The following is a 23,211-nucleotide window of genomic DNA, read 5'->3' as shown; positions in this document are numbered from 1 at the left end:
TGGCATTCCTTTATTCTCAGTAAGCACCCCTGCTCAAACATGGCTACATTTGGTCATGATTTTTGTAGACCTATATTCATCTCAGCTGTGGGCAAAGTGAGGTGACCATGAGTATACATTTGGGAGCAGCAAAGGGAGGGACCAGGATGCACTGGGATTCACGCAATATAAGTAACAAAGAAAGGTACAGGAGTCAGGGGCAAAGGAGCAATGGAACCAAACTCTCAATGGCAGCCTTTTGCTGTGCTAAGAACTCTTGGGAACAGTTGAGTCCCCATGGCTGAAGAGCACAATTCCTAGGGCCTTTCTGTGTGGGCTGGTAGAGGGACCCATCCCAGCAAACTTCATCATAAAAACAATGTCTGGGAACACACCAGAACAAACCCTCAATAATTAGCAGATTATTACAGTCTACTGTAACTGAAGGACCACCCTGCTTCAACGCGTTCATGAAGTGCAATATAAATATAGTTTAGAAAAGGGAAAGTTTATATTATAAAGTCATTTTAAATATATCCTTGAAATATAGAAAGGAAAAGAACTTTAAGCTCATTTTGAGAACTACCTAAGGCCTTTGATGGTCTTTGATGAAGGTCACATTGTGATACAAGCAAAAGAAGATTTTAATGGACCCCGAATGTACATAAGTGTCATACATTACCCAAATAAGGAAAGAAAATGAAAAGCACAGGTGGGCATAAATGCACACCAAGTATAACGCTAAGAATAAATAAATAAACTGTAACATTAACATCAATATAGTTATAGGTTTCATGGTGATTAATACCTTTACTTTCAAGCAGATTCTAATAACTCTTTAAGGGCAATCTGAACCAAAAAAGCTAAAGGTATTTGAACTGAAGCCATGAGTTCTGAACTCTGCAGGGCCACAGGCTTTGCAATTTATGACATTTTTTTTAATCTCTTCCCTTCCTCCGTTCTTGATCTTTTAAATGTCATTTGTCTTTTGCCTTTATTATAAATACCCTTCCTTGACTCTTTTTTTAATTTCAAAATTTCTAATAGTAGTATCTTCATTTTATCATAAATATTGGAAACTACAGGCAGCACAAAGCATTCAAGATTAAGTTGACCCCATCATACTGAATACCTTAATTTCCTTCTTATGAATAAGTCCCTATAAACTATATTACTGTCATTTGTTCAAGGTTTTAAACTTTCTAATCACTTAATTTTAAAAGGAAAAATAAAATATAATGGATTTAAACTATACATGAAGCCTAGCTCAATTGAAGAATCTATGGAGGATGGAAAAAGTTTCCTGCATGGATTATATTTTTCTTGCTCTGCTAATTTGAAAGGGTCTATGATTAATTTCTATGATTCCCTTGGGTCAACATGTACGCCTCCCCTAACTGTTTGAAATTCAAACCATTACATAAGCTTCCTGTCAACTTATTTGTCTCTTTGCAATAATTTATTCTCTCATTCCATATCTAATTAATGATGTTTTCAGGACATAAGTAAAAATATTCTTTGGTCTTTTCACTAAAGGCTGCATAGAAATCTCTGATGGAACCAACTCTCCACATCCTTCATCTGTATGTTACCTTGTGCTGCTGGTCATCTTTTCACATAACCAACCCCCTCTCCTCAACTAGACTACAAGCTCCTTGAAAGCAGAGTCCATGTCTTTGTCTTGTCTTTCATTCCACTCCTCTTTGATCTCTACTTCTCTCCCCATTGGTAAGAATATAACAGATGTTCAATAAACGGCTGTTAATTGAGATAGGTCAAAACTTGGGGCTGTGGGGCATGCAACATCCACATTGTTTTCAGCAGTGATCTGAGAGGCTGAAGAGTAGTCAGGGGATTGTATCCTGTGAGTCACAGACAGTTGATATGAGTCTACAGGCTTGAGGTGAGAGATTAATAACTGAGAACGGGATCCATACCTGGGGAAAACGCCCGAGTAACTTTGAGAAACCATCCCTGAAGTGATCTGTTCTACCAGGAGGTGGCGCTTTAGCTCAGGACCACTCTGCTGGCCAAGTTTCCACTTAATCCGAAAGGTATCTCTCTGAATTTATAGAGACATTTTCCCAGCAATGGAACGGGAACTAAAACATGAGCTGTATCATCCCAGACGATCTTGCTATCGTTAAGGAAAATATAAGAAAACTAATAGGAATCTTATTTAAAGAAAAGCTTTGCTTTTCCAGCAACTGAATAATCCCAGCAACAGTCTTCTCTTGAACCACAGGTCTTTCCTACTGTACCTAGGAGGTCTCACTTCTTGATGCAAGGTGTACATAGAGATAGTTTCTTAAAATAAATTTTAATGTGGTAAGGTCTGTGTGCACGTGCCTACTTTCATATTTGGCAAGACATCAATGGCAGAAAATGTCTAAATGGATAAAAGTAGTAAAAAAGTGATTTATAAATATTAGGTGTCATTTGAGTAAACAAATACGGAGTGCCATTAACATTAGTATCCCTTTCCATGTATGTGTGTGTACAAATGTTAAATACATACAAACTGCTTGTTCAAGGCTAATTAGATGAGCAGGTCAAGTTTATGCTTTATTAATACCTGGGTTGAAATTAAATTAAATCTTGATTATGCTCTATGAATCATCTGCTTCACTGGATTAGATTAAGAGAGCTAAATTTAAGAATATAATCAACTACAAATTCTCTTGGCAATATCCTGAAAAACTCAAAATTATGCATTAGGAGACAAGGGTATGAGTCAATAATTTTATAAAATGGGATCCAGGGCCTTTTCAAAATACTTAAACATCTCTATGCTTATGGCCACACTGGATTAGAAACAAATAAAAAATCATCTCCATGATATAAATGCTGTTTCCAAATCTACACTATCCAATAGAGTCATGTAGAAACATATCAAAAATGGGCAGAGCACTTGGCTGTCTTTCCCAAGAGCACCAACAGTCACATAGACCCAGCTCTAAACAATCCAGGAAGTGCTCCAGAGAAAGTTTCAAGCCATGTTCTCTTACTATTGAGGACATACACTTTTTCTACCTGGCCCAAGTTATTAAATTCTTAGATTCATTTTCTCCATGATGAGCCAGACTCACGTTCATCATTAAAAAAGAAAGAAGGGAAAACAACCTTAATGAAGACATTTGCCTTAAAAACTGCCACAATCAAAGACAGACCTTTTCAGATGCAATTAAATCTTTTTCCAAGATAATTTATCTTATTAAAATATGGTAATTTACCATGGTTTCAGGTTATTTGAAACCTTTCTAGGATTGAAAGCTGAAGTTAATGTCTTGCTACAAGCAGTATAATTTGGACCAAAGAGATTCAGGGAGCATTTTATATTCACACAAGCACATAAAAGCTAAAACTGTCTAATTTTATCCAAGGTACTTAAAGGAATGTGATGGTGCCCCAGGAATCTGCATATGCTTCAGCATTGGAGTGCAAAGGGCAGACCAGAGAGAACAGAGCTGTCCTCACCGAGACGGATCCACCCTGTGCCTGGCAGCACCCTAGGCTGATAAGGACTTAGGAAGAAAGCTCTTGCAGAGATGTCATTTTTGATGACATCAGGATGCCCAATTCAAAAATCAGCGTGATTGGAGGTTTAATGAGGCACTTTGTTATTCCCTGCAATAAAAAATAGAGACAGAGTTCTTCAGGCTTAATTACCACATCTGTTATTAGGCACTTTACCGTGATTGACTGGAGTGTATGTCGGACACGGTGCCAAAAAAGCCTCCCCATGAAAGCAGCTTCCCTCTCGCTGTCTGAATGGCAGCGGCCTCTGTTACAACCAGGATTTCCATGGCAAACAAGCAAAGCCTGGAGTGCACAAGCCCCCGAGCCAGCTGAAGGCATTTTTCCTGGTGCCAGTTAAGCTGGGAGCAGGGCCTGGGCCGCTCGCTCTGAATTCTGCTTCTCTCCCCTTCAGGCTCCACCACACTTGCCTGCAGCCCATGATAAACAGGCACAATGGGGAGAGGAAGGAGCAGGGCAAGACCAGGAGGGGCCCAGTTCTGGCTTTGTTGTGGTGCCTACTTGCAGACATTCAAATTAGGAGTTACGATGGGATGCTGCAGATGAGACGCATTTGCTAGCTCCCAAGCTAATTATGACTTTAAAATATGCAGCTAATATGTAACACCGAAAAGGTGCTTTCTCAGGATACCAGTTCCTTGGATGCCTTGGGCTCTATGAACTAACCACCAAATTGGATTTTAGGAACTTAACATCTCATTCTATAACATACATATTAGAGAAACTTATTGCCATTGCTCCTGTCCCCAGTAAAGCTGTTCACTGATTCCTTCAAGTCTGTGTATGGAGGCCAGTGGGGATCTACTAATTAAACTGCAGTTCATTTGAAAAGAGTTGCCTTTAAAAAGTACGCCATCACTCAACTTTTTAAAACTGCAAAAATCCAGACACCCACAGCTCTCTGTATCCCTGTGCAGGCAGTAGCACGGGGACAATTACTAGCACAGAAAACCATTCTTTAGACCAGACGTACAAGCAGGAAATCTCTTATCTGAACACATGCCAGGTAGGGAAACAAACCAATACTCACCTAACCAGAGTTGTCTCAAGTAAACAGAGGCCCAGTGTTACAGAAGTCGTGACATATGGTTGTAACATAAGAAATGAGAAAAGACTACAGCATATATACCTTGTAAATATTCTTGTGGAACAATCAAGTGTAAAGAAGAATGTCCTTGAGGCCTTCTCTCTCTCTGTGTTTAATTTGCTCTTCGAGGATGAGACTGTATGAATTTATGATGCACTCCCCAGTTGGATTTTTATACCAAGCAATATCCATGGTGTTTTGGATGTGTGGTTACTATCAATGGTGCTTTGTGCATAGAATATAACCCAGAAATAACAGTGAGTAAAGTATGAGAAGTTGGCAAGCGGGAAAAGGATTTTCTACGCTATTAGGAGAATCAGGGCAGCATTTAATAAAAATAAAAGGAATGTATGGTGTTTTCTAAAAAGGAATGAAAATTTTAAAAAGTCATTGTCTATACACTGGAGGCATTTCAGATATGGAACAACTTTTTCTGTCCTTGGGGTGGAGACTGAGTGTCAATTCCCTAGAGGTTTGCAGCTAAGATCTGCCCACTTTTCAACAATCTTTCCAGCCTGAGGGGAAAAAATGAGCTTTAGGAAATAAATCTCAGACTTCTCAGACAAATGGCAGTCCAGTTTGGTGTCATACACTTCCTGCAAGTCGTGATTGCTAAAGGGCCCTCTCATATTCCCCAGACTTCTGAAATATGGCCTTTCTCTCCTCAGCCCCTATAATACAAATGATTGAGGCTCTTTTCTAACTAAGCCTTTCCCTTACTCTCTCTTTTCTCTTTATCCACAATGAGCCTTTGTGATCCCTTACGCAGAGAAGAGAGATGATAGAGCAGGGTGAAAGTGAAATCAACCAATTCTGAAATTATATCAAGTCCAACAACAACAAAAACAGAGCTATTTCAAAGCAAAATTCCTTCCAAAGATAAAATTACACAAGTAATGGTTTTTGTGGTATTACAGAGAAAGGAGCTATACATTAAAATATCTAACAGCAATTTAGCAGTGATCTCTTGGATATGACACCAAAAGCACAAACAACAAAAGAAAAACCAGATAAACTGGATTTCATAAAAATTTAAAACTTTTGTGCATCAAAGGACACTATCAACAGAGTGCAAAGGCAACCCACACAATGGGAAAAAGTACTTGCAAATCATATATCTGATAAGGGATCAATATCCAGAATATTGAAAAACAAAAACTCCTACAACTCAGCAACAATAAGATAATCAACCTAGTTAAAAATGGGCAAAGAATTTGACTAGACATTTCTTTAAAGAAAATACACTATTGGCCAATATGCATAGGAAAAGGTGTTCAACAGTCACTAATCACTAGGAAAATGCAAATCAAAACAACAATGAGATACCCCTCCACACCCATGAGGATTGCTATTATCAAAAAAAAACCCCAGAAAATAACAAGTGTTGGTGAGGATGAGGAGAATTAGGAAACTTGTGCATTGTTGATGGGAAAGTAAAACACTGTGCTGCTGTAGAAAAGAGTATGGGAGTTTCCATTAACTAAAAATTTAAACATGGAATTACCATATGATGCAAAAATTCCACTTCTGGGTACATACTCTTTTGAATTCTTTCAAAAGAATTGAAAGCAGGGACTCAAACAGATTTGTATACCAGTGTCATAGCAGCATTATTCACAATACCCAAAAAGTGGTAGTAACACAAATGTATATTAATGGATAAATGGATAAACAAAATGTGGTATATCTATACAATAGAATATTATTCAGCCTTAAAAAAGAAGGATATTCTGAAACATGCTACAACATGAATGAAACTTGAAGACATTATGCTAAGTAAAATAAAGCAGACACAAAAGCATAAATATTGTACGATTTCCCTTATATGAGGTACCTAGAGTAGTCACATTCATAGTCAGAAAGTATCAATAGAAGGGTGGTTGCCAGGGGCTAGGGACACAGGAAAACGGGGAGTTGCTGTTTAATGGGTGCAGAGTTTCAGTTTGGGAAGATGAAAAAGTTCTGCAGATGGATGGTGGTGATGGTTGCACAACAATATGAGTATATTTAATGCCACAGAACAGTACACTTAAAAATGGTTAAAATGGCAAACGTTATGCCTATGTTATCACCGTTTTAAAAAAGAAATAACTAGAAATAAGCCAAATGCTAAGGAGTAAGTAACAAATATCTGCCCAATAGGTAGGGACTTCCTGTTTGCTTCCTTTTTTACTTGTCTGCATGATTACAACACACATCACGCCTTCTTCCATGGATCATGCATGGACCTGTAATCTAGTCTCTAGAACTCAAGGGTGGGAGGAGGGAAACATCAGCAAACATAATAACATCTGTGTGATCCTGTGTCAGCCAAGTGCCACCACTGCCTTCTCTACCGGGGGCAGGGTGTGGGGGGAGGTGGCAGAATGTAACCTCTCTGCCCTCCTAGAGAGCTCTAAAACAGACGACAATTCCTCCAGAACCAACAAACAGAAGCCAAAATGGACAATTTAGCTCCCTCTCAACTTTAGGCAAATGGAAACCAAAGAGCATCCAACATTTTGAAGCCACCCTGCCTGTCAGAATCCCAGCTCTTCACTGTCTGCCTGAATTCAAAACGCCAATTCGCTTGTTTAACTTGGAATGAACTTAGGGATGTGGACTTGTGTGCACTTTTTACTTTCTCAGAGAAGTTCTAAGGAATTTGAGGTTTTGGAGTACCTTGCCTTCCTCGATTTCAATTCTAAATTCCTCAACTTGGACTTTCTGGGTCAAATCGAAGTAGCTCTGCTTTGAGGTTTTATTCTCCCCCCCTCCCCACTCCTCTAATGGCTAATGAAGTTAAGATGACACAAAACAATGCTTTTTTGAGTACAGACTGCAGATCTCAATCCCTTCTGGCAGGTACTCCTACAGACCAGTTGTTATTTATAATACCTATAAGGGAGAAAAGAGATTAAAAGATCAAGTCTCGCTGCACTTCCCCACAAAGCCGGCCACAGCTGTACCAGGGCTTCCGAGCAACTGGTCGGCAAGGAGACAGCAAGCCTTCTGTTGTCCTGTCGGGTCTGCTCAGGTCACCGCATGTGGCGTGGATTAGAGAATCCTGGTTCTCTGTTACCCAGAGGGGCAGGAATGGGCTTTCCACACCACGCTCCCGAACTGGGGCTCTGTGCCATCACCGGACGCTCTCTTCAGGGTCTCTTGGGGAACAGCAGCAGAGATCAGATTTTAAAGGCTAACAATTCCTTTTCTTTCTTTTTTTTTTTTTTTTTTGTGTGTAAATTTTTAAAAGACAGACACACAGAGAGAACAATTCATTTTTATCCGTTTTCCTGAAGATCTGTCATAATGGAGTAGAAGAAAATGTATCCAACGTGGATAGAAAACGGTAGTTTAGATTTGATCTGAAGTTAGCTATAACCAGGGACTTTGCTAAAGTTGTGCTTTAAGTTCCACATGTTGCAGCCAGGCTGCACCAAAATCAGGAGCCAGTGCAGAGGAAGAGCCTCACAAAGGCAGCTGTCCCCAAACTCACACTCGGCTTCTCCAGGGCAGAGAAGGGGCAGAAGGAGCAAGCTCTGTAGGTCACATGGCTGTGCTTCCTCCATTTGGTGTCGAGCCCCGTGGCCACTGCGAAGCTGCAGCTCTGCTCAGGGTGCTGCCGGCAGTGAGCCTCACCCGCTCAGCCGCACCCTGCCCTCCAGACATGCCCCAGAGGCTTCCCAGTTGAGGCCATGGGGTTGCAAAGGGCCTTTTTGACCTCTTCATCTCATAAATAAGGAATAAGGCATGAAAGAGTTTTTCAGGTGTCTAAGATCAAACGGTGGCAGACGTGGATCTCAGATCAAGAGCTTTTGGCTCCAGATGCATGGCTCATCCCACCATTCTGGGCCACCTAGTAGAGCTCTAAGGGGAGGTACACTCCCTCACTCTAGAAGCATTTATTTGTTTCACCCAAGGCCATGCGAGTATGTATATATATGGATTAGTGACACTGACCTTGAGATTGACATCACTGTTTATGCTTTTCATTGGCACCAAGATGAGAAAACACAAAAAAACTACCTCAAAATGATACAATTCTAAAAGTGGGCAGCTACGCTCATGAGTAATGCTGGAATTTCAAACTTGGGTGATTCCACCATCTCCCACAAGTCAGCATAAAGTACATTTAAGGTAAAACTTGAACCACGTCAATGAAGTGAAACGTCCCAAAAGTCAGTCTCTCCTTAAGCAATTTTGCTTCATCTGGACTTCTTTCCTCTAAACATGGGGTCCCCACTGGGCCTTCAACAATGATCCTGAAGCCTGACACTGACCACCCGCAGGCATCTTCACTCTCCCTAGCTGCTCAGCTGCCAACAACTGCTGGGACACAAAGAATGGGTGGGACAGTCACTGCACACGGCTTTTTCTTTGTGGGCACTGTGGTCAAAGCCTGGCAGAGGTCATCTCCTCACGTCTCAGGGAGCACACCATGGAAGAAAGTGCACTCTGGTTCCCAGTACACACTGAAGAGGTTTGCTCTGCCTGGGGTCTTACTTGTGATGGATCCAACTCCTAGACAGAGACTGGGAAGCTGCTTTTGTTTTAACGAACTCATTCTTAGAACTCAGTGAAAAACTCACCTGGCTTCTGAAGCCCTATATTTACTGACTGACACTTTGTTCTGAAGATCTGCCTGTCAGGCCGTGGTTGCCATCCTCCTCAGCAGTGGAGCCTGACACATTCCCCATCAAAGGAAACAGACAGGGCACGTCAGTCACTAACCCATGAAAACACTGTGGTCTCTCTTATGTGCCAGGGAATGAATCTACGTGTCATTGGGGCCTTAATGACATAGCCTCATTTTCACAAAGAATACAACCTAGCCAAGAAATGAAAAATTCTCTTCCAAGTTCCCCAACTAGACAAGAGTTTCCTTAGATCAAGCTATAAGAAATCCTCTGTGGATAGAGAGAGAGGTAATGTCTCTGTCTGCCACACCTTAACTCTGCAAATTCAGAAGGAGCAGAGTTTTGTCCTTTAGGGAGAAGGCAACCCATAAGCACACACTTAAAATTCTAAAGGCAAATTTGGGGGATCTCTTTCAGAAGCTCTCTGGATGTCATAACAACACAATATCCTCAATCAAAGACAATTACACTGGAAGGTGACAGCTGAACCTAGAGGGTTAGCTTATAGGATGATGATCACGATCATAAAAATTAAACCCTACAGCAGTGATGGGCTGTGGGGAGGCCCTCCAAACAGTCCCCAGTGGCTGCACAAACAAAACTACAAAGCATCATTTACATCCTGCCTTGAAAAAAAAGCCAGGATTTCTTTTTCCTTCCCTAGCTTGGCAGAGCTCCACGTCATAAGCTTTTTGTTTTTGTTTTTGAACGGCGGAAGAAAAGTGCCTTTGCCCCAGGCTGGTCTTCACCAAAATAAAAGTAGACCATCTGGCTAGCTCTCCTGAGGAACTCTATGCAGCTGAGTCCTTGGCTAGGCTCGGGCACAGTCCTCACCCTTCTTGAAGGAGGGTGTCTTCTTCTCAGTGGGAAGAACCACCTGACCTCTCCTGGCCCAGGTGAGGTGCTTCCTGGCTGGCATGGCCTCCGTTACTAACCCTCCCCTCACACTCTCACCACTTCAATTCCTCTGCCTCCTATGAAAGTATAGCTAAGAGGCCAATTGTTCAAAACCTGAAAGTCCAAAGCATAAATTGTCCACCCATTCCCTCACCTCGCATCCTCTGGACAATGGTCCTCACTCGTTATTGACTGTTCACCAATTGTTAGCATCTCCACTAAAGGAAAGATGGGGTCCTGAGGAAGTTTCCATTAAGCAATGATGATACCTGGTGGCCTCACTGGTGTACAGTGGGAGACAAGGTCAAAATTATCCATTCAAATGAGGATTAGGATTGTGGGTCAGGTTCTCCTCTTCATGTTATTCTTCTGTCCCTATAGTTCTGAATAATCTCGAAATTAGGTCCACAAATGCTTAAGTTCCTATTCTATGAAAAGAAAGAAAGAGAGAGAGAGAGAAGGAAGGAAGGAAGGAAGGACGGAAGGGAGGGAGGAAAGAAGGAAGGAAGGGAGGAAGGAAAGAAGGAAGGAAGGAAGGAAGGAAGGAAGAAAGGAAGGAAGGAAGGAAGGAAAAGGGAAGAATGAAAGAAAAAAGAAAAAGTTTATATGTCTTGGTCTGCTAGGGCTGCCATAAAAAAATACCACAGACTGGGTGACTTAACAACAGAAATTTATTTCTCACAGGTCTGGAGGCTGAGAAGTCCAAGATCAAGGTGCTGGCCAATTCAGTCTCAGGTGAGAGCTCTCTTCCTGGCTTGCAGATGGCCCCCTTCTCACTGTGTCCTTATATGATGGAAAGAGAAAGTTCTGGGGTCTCTTCCTCTTCTTATAAGGGCACCAGCTCTACTCGATTAGGGCCCCACATTATGATCTCATTTAATCTTTATCACATCCTCACAGGTCCCATATCCAGGCACACTGGGGGGATAAGACTTCAAAATATGAATTTGGGGGACACAATTCAGTCCATAGCACTATGCTTGACTATCTGGGGGCTGCGAGATAAACAATATATATCCCATGTGCTCAAGAAGTTTATATTCTAGAATCAATTTATGCCAAAAGTAGAAGGGCCCTCACACTTTATGCAGTCTCTTCCCACAAGTTCCAAGGATTACTTCTAGATACATTCCAAGAACGTACTTCTTGATTAGGGGGTTGGCTATTTTACCCTAATTCCCAGAAAGTGCGCTCTAGAGCCCGTGATCCACAACTACTGAGCCCACGTGCCACAACTACTGAAGCCCGCGCGTCCAGAGGCCGTGCTCTGCAACAAGAGAAGCCACCGCAATGAGAAGCCTGCACACTGCAATGAAGAGTAGCCCCCGCTCGCCGCAACTAGAGAAAGCCCACGTGCAGCAACAAAGACCCAATGCAGCCAAAGATAAATTAATTAATTACAAAAAAAAAGCCTCATCCTAATTCTGTACTAGAGATAAATAACTTTTCTTTTAATAAGATACTATCATCATTAAAAAATATTCAGGCCCATGAGTAAATTTAACTGTTGTTGTATTCCAGAATATTTTAAACTCCTTATTGATTATATCAGAGTATATCAGAGATCAGATTTCCTAACTTCTGTATTTAATTAATAGAATCTTACTTAAGCACATGAATAATTCGTTCATAAAAATCATAAGCAAAACTTATTCCTAACCGTGTTAATTATTCTTCCCCATTTTAACATTATTTGGTGTTAAATAATGATAACATGTTTATTGAGAGCTTACTATGTACCTACCACTATGCTAAATGTAACACTCTTTGAAATATATACTGTTATCATTTCACAGGGGATGAAAAGATGTTTAGAGAGCGTAAGTAGCCTGCCCAACGTCAAGAGGGTTAGGGGTGACTAGATCCTGACCCAGGGTGTCACATTTCACACAGTAAATGACACGGCCAGCCAGGAGTAGACCCAGACCATCAAAATCTTGTCTCCTAGCTCATGACTTTAAATCACATGTGTTTGTGTAAATCAACAGTTAACCTTTAAGCCCAATGCCCAAAGGAAGTGTACAGAAGGTTACTCAGACCTCTCACAGCTGTGCTAGAATCATTTCAAAGTGAAGAACTCCAAATTTTCCTTTAGGAAACCAAAAAACGCTCTTATTGTCTCCATTTGAGTCTACAAGCTCCATATGGTAACAGCAAGCTAGGATGTTCTATAGGTACAATGACCCACAGTGATGAAGAATGATGTCCTCTAGATAGAAAAAGGATCACAGGTCGCCCATGTGTCAGAAGCATTGTTTTTGCTTATAGGGCCGTTCCACCTTCACAGGTATTGCTCCTGGAGCTCATTGTGGAGCTCAGGAAGTGATGGCTGAAATAAGTGAGAGAGATGAGACAAAGACCCCACACCTCATCTCACTTTCTCCCAGTTAGAAAAATGAAAGAAAAAAGAAAATAATAGCAGTCCAATATTAGACTTCAGGAGAGTTGTCATCTAAAGATTCAGAAAAACATCCATGACCCAGAGTTGTTCACTGATTTTTCCTGACAGATTACAGTGAACAGGAGGAGGGTGGAGAGTGGGAAGGAGAAAATTTACTAGTTGCCCAACTTGGAGGGGCACTTTTGTTTTAGATTCTGAAGAGTGGGGCTCTGCTGACACCGCTGACCTTTTAGGCACTGGATTTGCTGCCTGGAAAAGTAGAACAATCAAATATGATGGTGCTGGTCCATTGCTTTCTGACACGCAGCTCTTCTGGCTATGGAAGTAAGGGCAAATTCAAAGATATTTAAAGCTCCAGGCCCTCTTAGCCCCAGCAAGACCCAAATTTTGTGACAGCTGGGGTGCTCAGAGTTTATTGTTTTCCATCACTGCTACAGTTTTAATTCTATATTAAACATCATGCTTTAAATTTTTTTTCAAACTTTTAATTGAAGTATAAAATATATACCAAAAATGTATACACATCAAAATTAAACAGCTCAATACATTTTCACCAGACAAACACACCCATTTAATCAGACCCCAGATTAAACAGAACAATATAAGCATCCCAGAAACCCTCCTTGGCCAGGGCTTTAATCTTGACACAAAAATAAGTCCCAGCAAGCATCCTATGCCTAAAAGTGCATTTAGCATTAAATGTGGGACCTGAACGACCACAGTGAAAGACATCATATCCCTGCCCAATTTTTTCAACACAAGCTGCATCTACACAGAACTTCAGGCAGAACACAGTAGTCATCCCTCACAGCACCGAGGGGCGAGCCTCTCCAAATCACAGGAATGGAGCCAAATGAACAGGCCTAATGACAACGAATTGAAAATTAATGAACTAATCAGGAGCCTGTTGAACACAATTCTTCTCCCACCTGCCCTTCTCCACTTCAAAGGCATCTCTATCACTGGTAAAACCAAATATCCACTTGGTAAAGTATAAACAAACTGCAAGGGGGCAGGGGGAGTGGAAACATATGAATAAATAAGCCACTTGCCTCTCTGCAATCCACTTGTTTCTCCTCCCTTAATGGACTTACAATGATAGTCTGTAATCAAGGTGCAGTGATGGACTCAATGACAAGAAGCTCTAAGTGACCTCAAGCAAATCATGTATTGCCTTCTCCTGGGTACAAACCTCCTTTAGCCTGATACGCCCAGTCAGAAAACCTCTTACCTCAGAGACAAAAGGATTCCTACGGCCAATGAGCACTAGCTGCCTGACACTGTGTAAATGGGCTCTCCATAACCCATTACATCCAGGGAAGGCTTTTCCCATTTGGCTTAACCCAAGGCTGCACTCTGTGCCTAATTTGCAGAAGAAAAAAAAAAAAAAACATAGCCACCTACAAATGTCCACAGGAACAAGGGACTAAGTTTCCCTTTAAAAGGAACCCAGAGGCAAAGGCTGAATGAATGACAAACTTTTTCATAAAGGGAGTAATCAGGCTAAAAGAACAATCCTGTGTGAAAAGTCCGTGACCTTTACTGAGGCTATGACCTTGAATTTGAATCTTCTTCTGATGCAAAGAATGTAGCCAATTGTTGGGCTCTGGATTAGATCTTTACAGAAAGTTTACAACCCTTTCCCTCCAGGGCTAGAATCTAGTTTGGAAGTTGGGGGTGAGGATTGGTATCTACATGACACCTGGGGAGTCCCCCAACCTTATAACTGTCCAAATATATCAGTAACTTTCTAATGCATTTAACTGTATTACAACCTCAAAAAATTCTCAGCTTCTAAACTGATACCTGAGTCTAGATTTGGAAGGAAATTTTTAATATATCGTATACCTGGCGACCACACCATGGAACAAAGAATTGTTCTCTGAGATCACAGGCCTTGATTTAGGCCAGCTTTCAGATCAGATACTTGTTTTTGATGAACCTGGGGAAAAGAGGCTGAGAAAGGTACCTTTGCCTATCATGGACTGAGGGAGATCTTTTTTATTTTTAAAATCAATAGTAAAGCCTTTCCATAAGATAAGTCACTGAGCATAGTAGGAAACAACTCTTCTTTGGCCAAAGATCAACTGGGAGTTCTAACAGACTTGTGTCCCTTTAATGCCGTGTCTCATGCTCCCCAAAACCAGCAGATTAATGATGCTTCCACAAAATTACTTTTTTCCTTCCCAAATCCTACCTCTGACACATTGCTGCAAGTAGTTTAACTGTGAAAGGCCTTGACCTCCTTTCTTTGTCTCTCTGATTCAAGTGTGTCTGTTTCCTTGGGGCTACCAAGCTCAGTTGGATGACTGACCACAGTGGAATGGAGCATCAGCCAAGCCCCGAACAATGGGCCCCTTTCTCCAGCTGTCACATGAACAGCGTTGTGTTACAGCCATTGTCCCTCCAAGCAGAGACGGAGAGGCACAGTCTCTCACAGACCAGCTATTCTCTCTGACCCCCTCCGACCAAGTTACTAAAAATTAGAAACGAAAGGAAAGGAAAAGAGAAAAGAAAAGGAAACAAAATTCATGCCTTCTGAATGGAGCGATATAGACCTAACAAGAATTATTAGTGCAACCATGGACCATCTGTGTCAGAATAATACCTTGTCAAAAATACCCATCCCCAGTGCTCACTTCAGCAGCACATATACTAAAAAATATACATCCCTGGTCCCCACTGCACACCTACTGAATCAAAATCATTAGAGGTGAGCCAGTATCTGCCGGTGATTCTTATGCCCCTGAAGTTTGAAAGCAGAGGCCTCGAGCATTTCTAACCTTGCTGATGACCGGATTTTGCACACCTATCTGTTCAAGGGATGTACAGGAGGTGGGGGGATATTGAAAGGGCAAATACGTTATACCGTGTTTATCCAGTCTTCGTGTGAGGGAAAACATCTGGGAGAAGAGAGGTGAGAAAGATGAGGGCACCAAGGAATGTGGGGAATGAGACAGGAAATATTTTTAAATAATAATGGCTGTTGAGAAGATAATAGGAATTTGGGGGTGGGGTCAGCAGTGAGCAAAAAGAGGGAGGTACAGGGAGAATAAAAGGAGGTGCTGTAGCAACCTGGCAGAGGCTTCAGAAAACGATGGACGGTGAGAAAGTTCCAGTGGTGGGATGCACAGATGGCTGTCAAAAAACAAGCATGTTGAATATTTAGCGCTAAGTTTCAAGACGTGAACTTCATTGTCCTAAGCCTTAAAAGCCACTCAGAGTTGAATGTTTGATGATAGTGTATGAAGTGAAGGAGAAATGAAGCGAAATCCATGGTTGGACGGATGACCTTACGCTAAAAAAGACGGTAGAGTAGCGTGGCAAGATCATCTCTAAACCTCTTAAAGGAAAATATGAATTCAGATTCGGATGATGCTAGAAGAAACAGGAGTCCTGTCTCCATCCACACCCCTAGCACCATAGTGGTTGAAAGAAATAACAGTTTTCTCATTTCACACCTTCTCATGGAACGGGGACTCAATTTTTTACTTGACTCTCAGTTGGGTTCCCCAAACCACATTGGGTTTATATAATAGAATAATAGCAGTGTAATATGAGGGGCTCCTTTAAAACACATTAGTGCTGTGGGCACAGGCAGAATCTAGTCCTATAGCCCCGGGTGTGGCTGTCATAAAACAATTCTCAAATGTTAACTCATTACTCCTATGGAATGGTTTAGTAACTGTTGCTTAAAGATGTCTTGCAAATTCCTGCAGCCATGTGTTTGCATTCCCCTGTCTTAAATGCCTCATGTACTCAAATCCTCTCTCCTTCAAGGCCCTACACTGCCAGGAAACCTCTGGTGAACACAGAGACCTCTCTCTAGGATGAGCCCTCAGAGCAGCTCTCAGAACTATCCACCTGGCCCTGGCTACACTCAGCCTTACACAGTCACTTGTATTTTTTTTTTTAATCTGTTTTTTTAAGGCAAGTATCTTGGTAATTCCACACAGTATTTATCCCTATGCCCTATACACCAAATACATATCTGATGGAGCCAAAATAAAACTCACACCAATTACTTTCTTAAAGAGCAAAAGTCACATCTTGTCACGATTCCTTGTCCGAAAAAATAATAAAGTAACGTTCTCAAAATATCAGTGGGGGTAGATATTTGAAATTTTTCATTTTGATTGTAGAATTAATCCCCTGGACCCAAAACAAAGATTTCATACTTTTATTTTGTTCTGTGTGAAACAAACTGAATTTGTGGGGTTTGATTTTCAATTTGTCACCAAAAATTATTTTTTAAAAAAAAAAAGACAGACAAACATGATTCTTTACCAAAGGTATTTAAAAGTTCCATCATGGGAATGATCACCTGTGGTGAGGTTTTAGAACAAACCCAATCTGTGCAGCTCAGCTGGCTTGGCCAGGATGTTAAGGACAAGGCACTCAGTCACCCTCTAGACGGGGCCTCCTTGCTCCCAAAGATAAGAGGTTTTTAACAGATGCTGATATCCTTCACATGTATGTATCAAGATGAGGCTTTCTATACTAAAATACTGTTTTCTTTGTCTTGGATGAGGGAAAGGGTACAATTTATTGCCCTCTAAGCAGGAAATTGAGGTGGTTAAAGTGCTTTACATAGTTTCTTTATCTAAGAGCATAAATCACTGGAACTGAAACAACACTAGTAATGAACATCTATAATAACAGGATATATTATCACATTCACACTTTCCAGACTGGCTAATTGCACAAAGTATGCATCATCAAACAGCATCCAGATGGTGACCTGCAGTTTTACAAATAAAGTTGTATCAAGGAAAATAACATTGGTTTGCATCTTTTTTTTTCGTCATAATATGAGTGATCCTTTTATTAATTGCTATAAATTAATCTTCTGCAATAACTATTTTTTAAAAGAGTTAGAATGATTACAGTGAAAAATAATCTTAAATTGGGGAAAAAAGAGAGACAAGAGACAAATATAAAATCTTGGGAAATTCAGAGAGAGAGAATAAACGAATGAATGAGTAAATCAAGAGATTAGGAGATTATTTAAGAGACAACAAAAGTACAGCCAGATGCAAGCTTAAATTAAGCTAGAAAAAGTTCATACTGGAAACAATTGAAAAAGAAGACAAATCAACAGAACCCGATGAATCTTGTGTTAATTCTTAAAGCTAAGTTAATTTTTAAAATGAAATACTGGGTACACATCCTTGAGAAAATGAGAGCAGAGTTTGTTCTTAATATTGCTTTGTTTGAAGTCCAAACAAACTGGATGTTTGTACTTCATTCATTGATACTGCTACCTTCCTGCTCTATGTCATTGGAACTCTCTTACTTCAGCCTATGAAAGAACACTGTTTTGTTGTTTATTTTATGGTGGAGCTGCCCATGAGCTAAAAGTTCAATTTTTGAAGCATCATTATCTTTGTCATTACCCTGCAATTTGTTCACTTGTTCAAATAGTATTGCATATTTCCATGATTACAAAAAATATAAGTGGAAAATGAAAAAATTAAAAACCTAATCATAATTATAAGAAGACTTTGTCTCATAAACTTAATATGTGAAACAAAGATGGAATTTATTAGACATGCCAAAACAGCAAATCTTTAGCCTGAACCAGACACTTATTTAACTTGAACAGGTCAACTGGGGTTCAAATAGGAAGAAATATCAAAATTATAGAACATTTAAAGAAAGAAAAATTAAAGAAAGAAGTAAATACTGAATACTGTGTCTAAATGGCAAGATATAATTATAAATTTATAATATACTTGTTTCTCTAGGACCAGCATTCCCTGTAACATGTAGGCTTTTGGACAATCTTTGGACCTATTTTTAGGACTGCATCCTGTACTCAAGTAGGAAAAACAATATTGAACCAGTCACCATGTCTTTGATCAAATACAAAAAAAGATGCAAAGATATTTTATAAACTAAAAAGCACAGGGTAAACCATTACAGTGCCCTGACACTGTCATTCACAACCAAAACGATCCCAAAGGTATGATAAACTCAGCTCTTGTATTGTAGTGCTGCCACAGTGTTGAACATGTAACATTAATTCAGCGGCATCTGGTGTTTCATAAGTCTTCTTAGGATATTCTATTTTGTCCTTTTTCAATCTGTGTTATTAACTTTGTAGACTCTGTCTAGCCAAATTGTAAATTCTTGAATGGCTTCTCCACAACCCTTAGTATGTACATAGTGACTGTCCCAAACACTTTGTGTGCTAAGAAAAAGTCAACTGCATTCATTCATTCATTCTTTCTCCACATTCTTTAGGCATTTATTATGTAACTACCCTGTGCCAGCCATTGGAATAAAGGCTCAGAATAAGAAATGATAAACTCACCAATCAGTTGGAGGAAAATTCAGGTAACATAACATAGTTGATAACAGTATGATAGATGCTATATTAAAGCCATCCACAAAGCAGAATAGGAATCACATGAGATACCACCGTTTATGTGAGCGAACTAGGAAAAGCTTCAGAGGGGAGGTCTTAACTGAACTGCATCTTGAAGGATGACTAGGTAGTAAGAAGTTGGTTAGACCAAAAAGAGGAACAAAGACATTTCCTGCAGAGGGAACAGCGTACACAGCCAGGTCCGGGAGGAGTGAAAGAGGCAGTGTATTCTTTAAGGAACAGTAACAAGATCAACGTCAGTGGGGCTGAAAGGCTGGAGAACAGGGAAGCAGAGAAACAACCCAGGGAAGATTATATGTGAAGCTGGTCTTGTGTTTCATGTTAGGAGGTTTGGCTTTATGCTGTAAGCCAGTGTTTCTCCAAATGTGATTTGAAGTCACCTCAGATTCATTTGGGGATCTGCTCAAGTGCAGATTTCTGGCCCTTACATCTGGGATGAAGCTCCAGAATCTGCATTTTCAATAAGTACCCAGGTGACACTGATGCTTACCATCTGGGGAGCCGCCAAAGATTATTAAATAAGGGAATGACACAATCAGATTTGTGTTTTAGATATATACTATTAAACAATCACAAGGAAGGTAAATCCGCTGCTGCTAAATGAGCTTGTGACTTGGGTTTGCATTAGAACCATCTGGGGAACTTGTAAAACTGCAGACTTTTCACATCTCGCCCAAGACTTATTGCACCTGAATCCAAGCAGAGGCAGCTAGGATTTATATTAGGTAGAACTATTATACATGAAATCACCATTTTACCTAGGTCAAAAATGGTCAAATTTTGGCAGTTTCTCACAGTTTCATCTAATACTTTTAATAAGCCCCGCTCCATGTTTCTGATATACATCAAAGTCTCAGAATAGCTGATGAAACACAAGCAGAGCTAAATGCCTTTCCTTTTTTATTAATTATCAGTGTCATTACTCACTTTGACTGACATGCAATGATGTGACATACTTTATGTACCTAAAACAAATGTTAAAAGAAAAAAATGATGCTCAAACACAACCACCAATGAACTAAGGCTAATTTAAGGATGTTAGAGCCAGAAGGAACGCCAGAGATTATCCAGCTCTTTCCCTACCTCCCCACACATGATGAAGCTGGTGGGAGAAGTGCCCTGCTAGAGGTTATACTGAATATTTTGTTCAATTCCTCAGTGATACATGCTCTTCATTTTAACAGGTATTGAAATCATTAGAGCTAAAAAGTGTTGGGGATTTAATTTATAGAGTGCTAGTGCCACGTGAAGCCCTAAACTTGATGTGTGTGTGTGCCTGGGGAGAGGGCTGGGCATAAAGCAAATACTTGTGCATATCCATTTCTAAAATGAAGCCAAAGAATTTAAATAATATAGAACCCAGAACAGTGCTTGAACTGTAATAGATGCTTAATAAACATTTATTGAACAAATGATTGACCTCTAAAAAAAATAGGTTAAAGGAGGTATAGTAATACAAGGAGTTTCTAAGGCAATGTAGTTTACAGGCTGTAAACTGACTGTAGATTTCCCACCTGCTAGCCTGTCCCAAGCACCATTTGGCACCCAACCATGACCCCTCCTCTACAAATCCCAGCCCTGCCACATGCACTGTTCTTTCCTCTGAAGGGTCCCTAGCAGAAAGCAATACAAACACCACGTCTGAGCAAAGTTTGACAATACATCACATTCTAGGTGGGAGTGAAGCCCACATGAGCACAGCTTTCAAAGTCCATTCAAATAGGAAGAATAGCTAACACTTAATGACAGCTAACAAAAACTATATCATCACGATACAACATGTTAATAATGTTAGAATAATAATGATGATGATGCTAATAATAATAATAATAGCTAATACGTGCTTACTATCTGCCAGGCTTTTTAGCACTCCACACACATCCACTCATTTAATCCTTTGGACGACCTTCTGGTGTAAGCATTGTTATTATTCTGATTTTGTAGATGAGGAGAGAGAGGTTAAGTAACATCCAAAATCACACAACTGGAAAGTGGCAGAGTTGACAGTTGCCCCCAGGCCCCCTGGTCCCAGAGCAACCCCTCTGTTGAACTCTTTGACCCCAGAGCAGCACAGCAAAAAGTACCGTGCAAGCGGACTTCTTGGAGCATTCACATCAGGAAAATGATCTGGTCCCAGTCTTTTCATCCATAAGGAATGAAGCACCTTTAGTTGGAAAGACCATACACAAAGTGAGACTCAGAATATAAAGGAGAAAGGCCAGGAGAGCCAAGAAGAAATGGCATTTTCCTCTGCCTTGGGATAGCATGGATATCACTGCCTGAGGACTTTAGGGCTAACAAAATCTCAAACTTTAACTTTCCCCTGAAGAATCTGGGTCCTCATGTGGGGATATTTTCTAAAGAAGTATCAAAGATATCACTACATTTCATCTACTCCGTGGTATCATTCTTATTTCCAGAAAGAAAAATAAAGACAAAATATTTCCCTAAACCAGGGGTAAAAGTTCTAGATGAAAGGACTTTAAAAGACCAATAGGAGATAGATCTTTCCATGGTAACTATGGCTGGAAAAACCGCCCTTCCCAACATTCCCTGAGGTGCCAGGTATTCAAACAAATAAGAGACTCCTTCAGTTTAAGTCACCCAGCCTGTGATCCTGACGCCCCTAAAGGACGCTGAGAGCGCAGTAAGAGGAAGCCTCCCCGCGTCTGACCGCACAATCTGAATATCAAGTCCCGTAGAAAGAGAAGTTTAGAAAACAAGATCCCAGAGAAGTAAAGCCGATCTGAAAGCAAGAGCCCCACCGAAACTGCTTTTCATTCTCAGTCTCATTCTCCCCAAACCTCCCTACACCCAGCTATGACACTGGTCAACACAGAAGCAACACAAACAAGGAAATACAAAGGCAGAAATTATGCAAAATAAAATGCGTAACGGGGGCATTTCCTCATGAAAAATACTCCAAGAAGTTCCTACCGAGCCCCAAGTAACAAGACCAAATCCAAACACTAACAATAAACCCTTGAGACAAGTAAACAAGTCAGACTGAGCCCGTCTCATCCCACCTCACGGGGCACCCGGGGTATCCTGGTTAAGGAAAATGTGCCCTCACCCATAAGAAACCATCCAGCGTCCAGCCAAGGTCCAGCGGTTGCCAGAACGGAGTTTGCCCAACTCTTACCCGAGATCCTGAGATTCGCAGTGCAACCCTTTTCCCCTGGTTTTCACGCAACGCCAGCGGAGAAGCAAAATCTGTTCCAAACAGCGCAGTTAGGCTCCAAGCAGCGTCCCAGAAGAGAGCGATACTTGGAAGTCTTAGTTAAGGCTCAAAGAGGGAGACGCACGGGAAAGGAGGCGGGTCTCTGCGCGTTTCCAGACCCCCAGTTTTGCGCACGGGGAAAGTACTCGTTGCAAACTTAAGTAAGGTTTTCTCCGTCTGGCCAGAGATGCTGAAGGAGGAGGGGAGTAACCCGAGCCGGGCCCGGGATGCGAGCAGTTGCCGCTGCTGCAGCTGCTGCCGCCGGGGCAGTGACCGCTGGAGGGGGGCGTCCTCGGCGCCGCGCGCAGTACCTAGTGTGACCGGCAGGATCCTCCTGGCCCGACTCCTGCGCCCGATCGCGGGTCGCCCCTGTCCTGAGAGGCTTCCACCGCGCCGAGGCGACTCCGCCAATAGTCTGGCTACTAAACTGGCAAACCTTGGGGTCACCGCGTGGGGGTGAACCTAGAGGTGGCGGAGGGAGTGCCCGTCTGCGTCCCGACTCACTCTCAATACCCCAGTGTCAAAGTCCCCGGAGGTGTTCTAGACCCTCTACGAGGAGTGGAGGGTTGGGGACAGCACCCGAGCGACCAGATGGAGTGGACGGCACGCCCCAGCGGTGCCAGGGAAGGAGCGAAACCATGGGACAGAGAAGGGAGGAGTGACCTAGCGGTAGAAGAGTGTGCGCTGCGGCAACAAAGTGGTTGGAGAGGTGGGGCGAGGAGTTGGGGGGCGGGGGACGGAGGGGGCCCACTTTACCGAGGCTGGGCAGAGAGCGAACTCCAAGGACCCGCAGGAAAATCCCTCCAGACCCGCGGAGGCCCCGCGCGGAGATTTGTTGGGGAATGGCTCCCTCTGCCGACTCGCCGGGGAGGCCCCGGGAAACCCAAAGACGCAAAGTTAAAACGATGAAAAGGCTTTTTTCCCCATCTGTGTGTTGGGCGAGACGTGAATTCTAGAATCTACTTCTCTGGCTGATGACCTTGCTCTTACTTACGAATTACCCTGCGTGCGAACCACCCAAGAAGATACAAACTTCTTATTCGTGGAAAGTTGTTGTTTTTTTTTAATGTTAAGCTGAAT

General features: G+C 41.6%; 1 protein-coding gene across 1 annotated transcript in view; it reads right to left on the bottom strand.

The window, feature by feature from the left end:
* The window catches only part of MEGF10 (multiple EGF like domains 10), a 156,263-nt gene extending 133,857 nt beyond the window's left edge, over positions 1–22,406 (bottom strand). Inside the window, exon 1 of the mRNA XM_036845309.1 lies at positions 22,054–22,406. The gene's annotated coding sequence lies outside the window, so the exon portion shown is untranslated. The remainder of the gene's footprint in view (positions 1–22,053) is intronic.
* Positions 22,407–23,211: the final 805 nt, after the last annotated feature.

The sequence above is a fragment of the Balaenoptera musculus genome, chromosome 3, assembly GCF_009873245.2.
Source record: "Balaenoptera musculus isolate JJ_BM4_2016_0621 chromosome 3, mBalMus1.pri.v3, whole genome shotgun sequence".
NCBI classification, from domain to species: domain Eukaryota; kingdom Metazoa; phylum Chordata; class Mammalia; order Artiodactyla; family Balaenopteridae; genus Balaenoptera; species Balaenoptera musculus.
The sequence above is the reverse complement of the archived record's forward strand: the minus strand, read 5'-3'. Positions and strand labels throughout refer to the sequence as shown.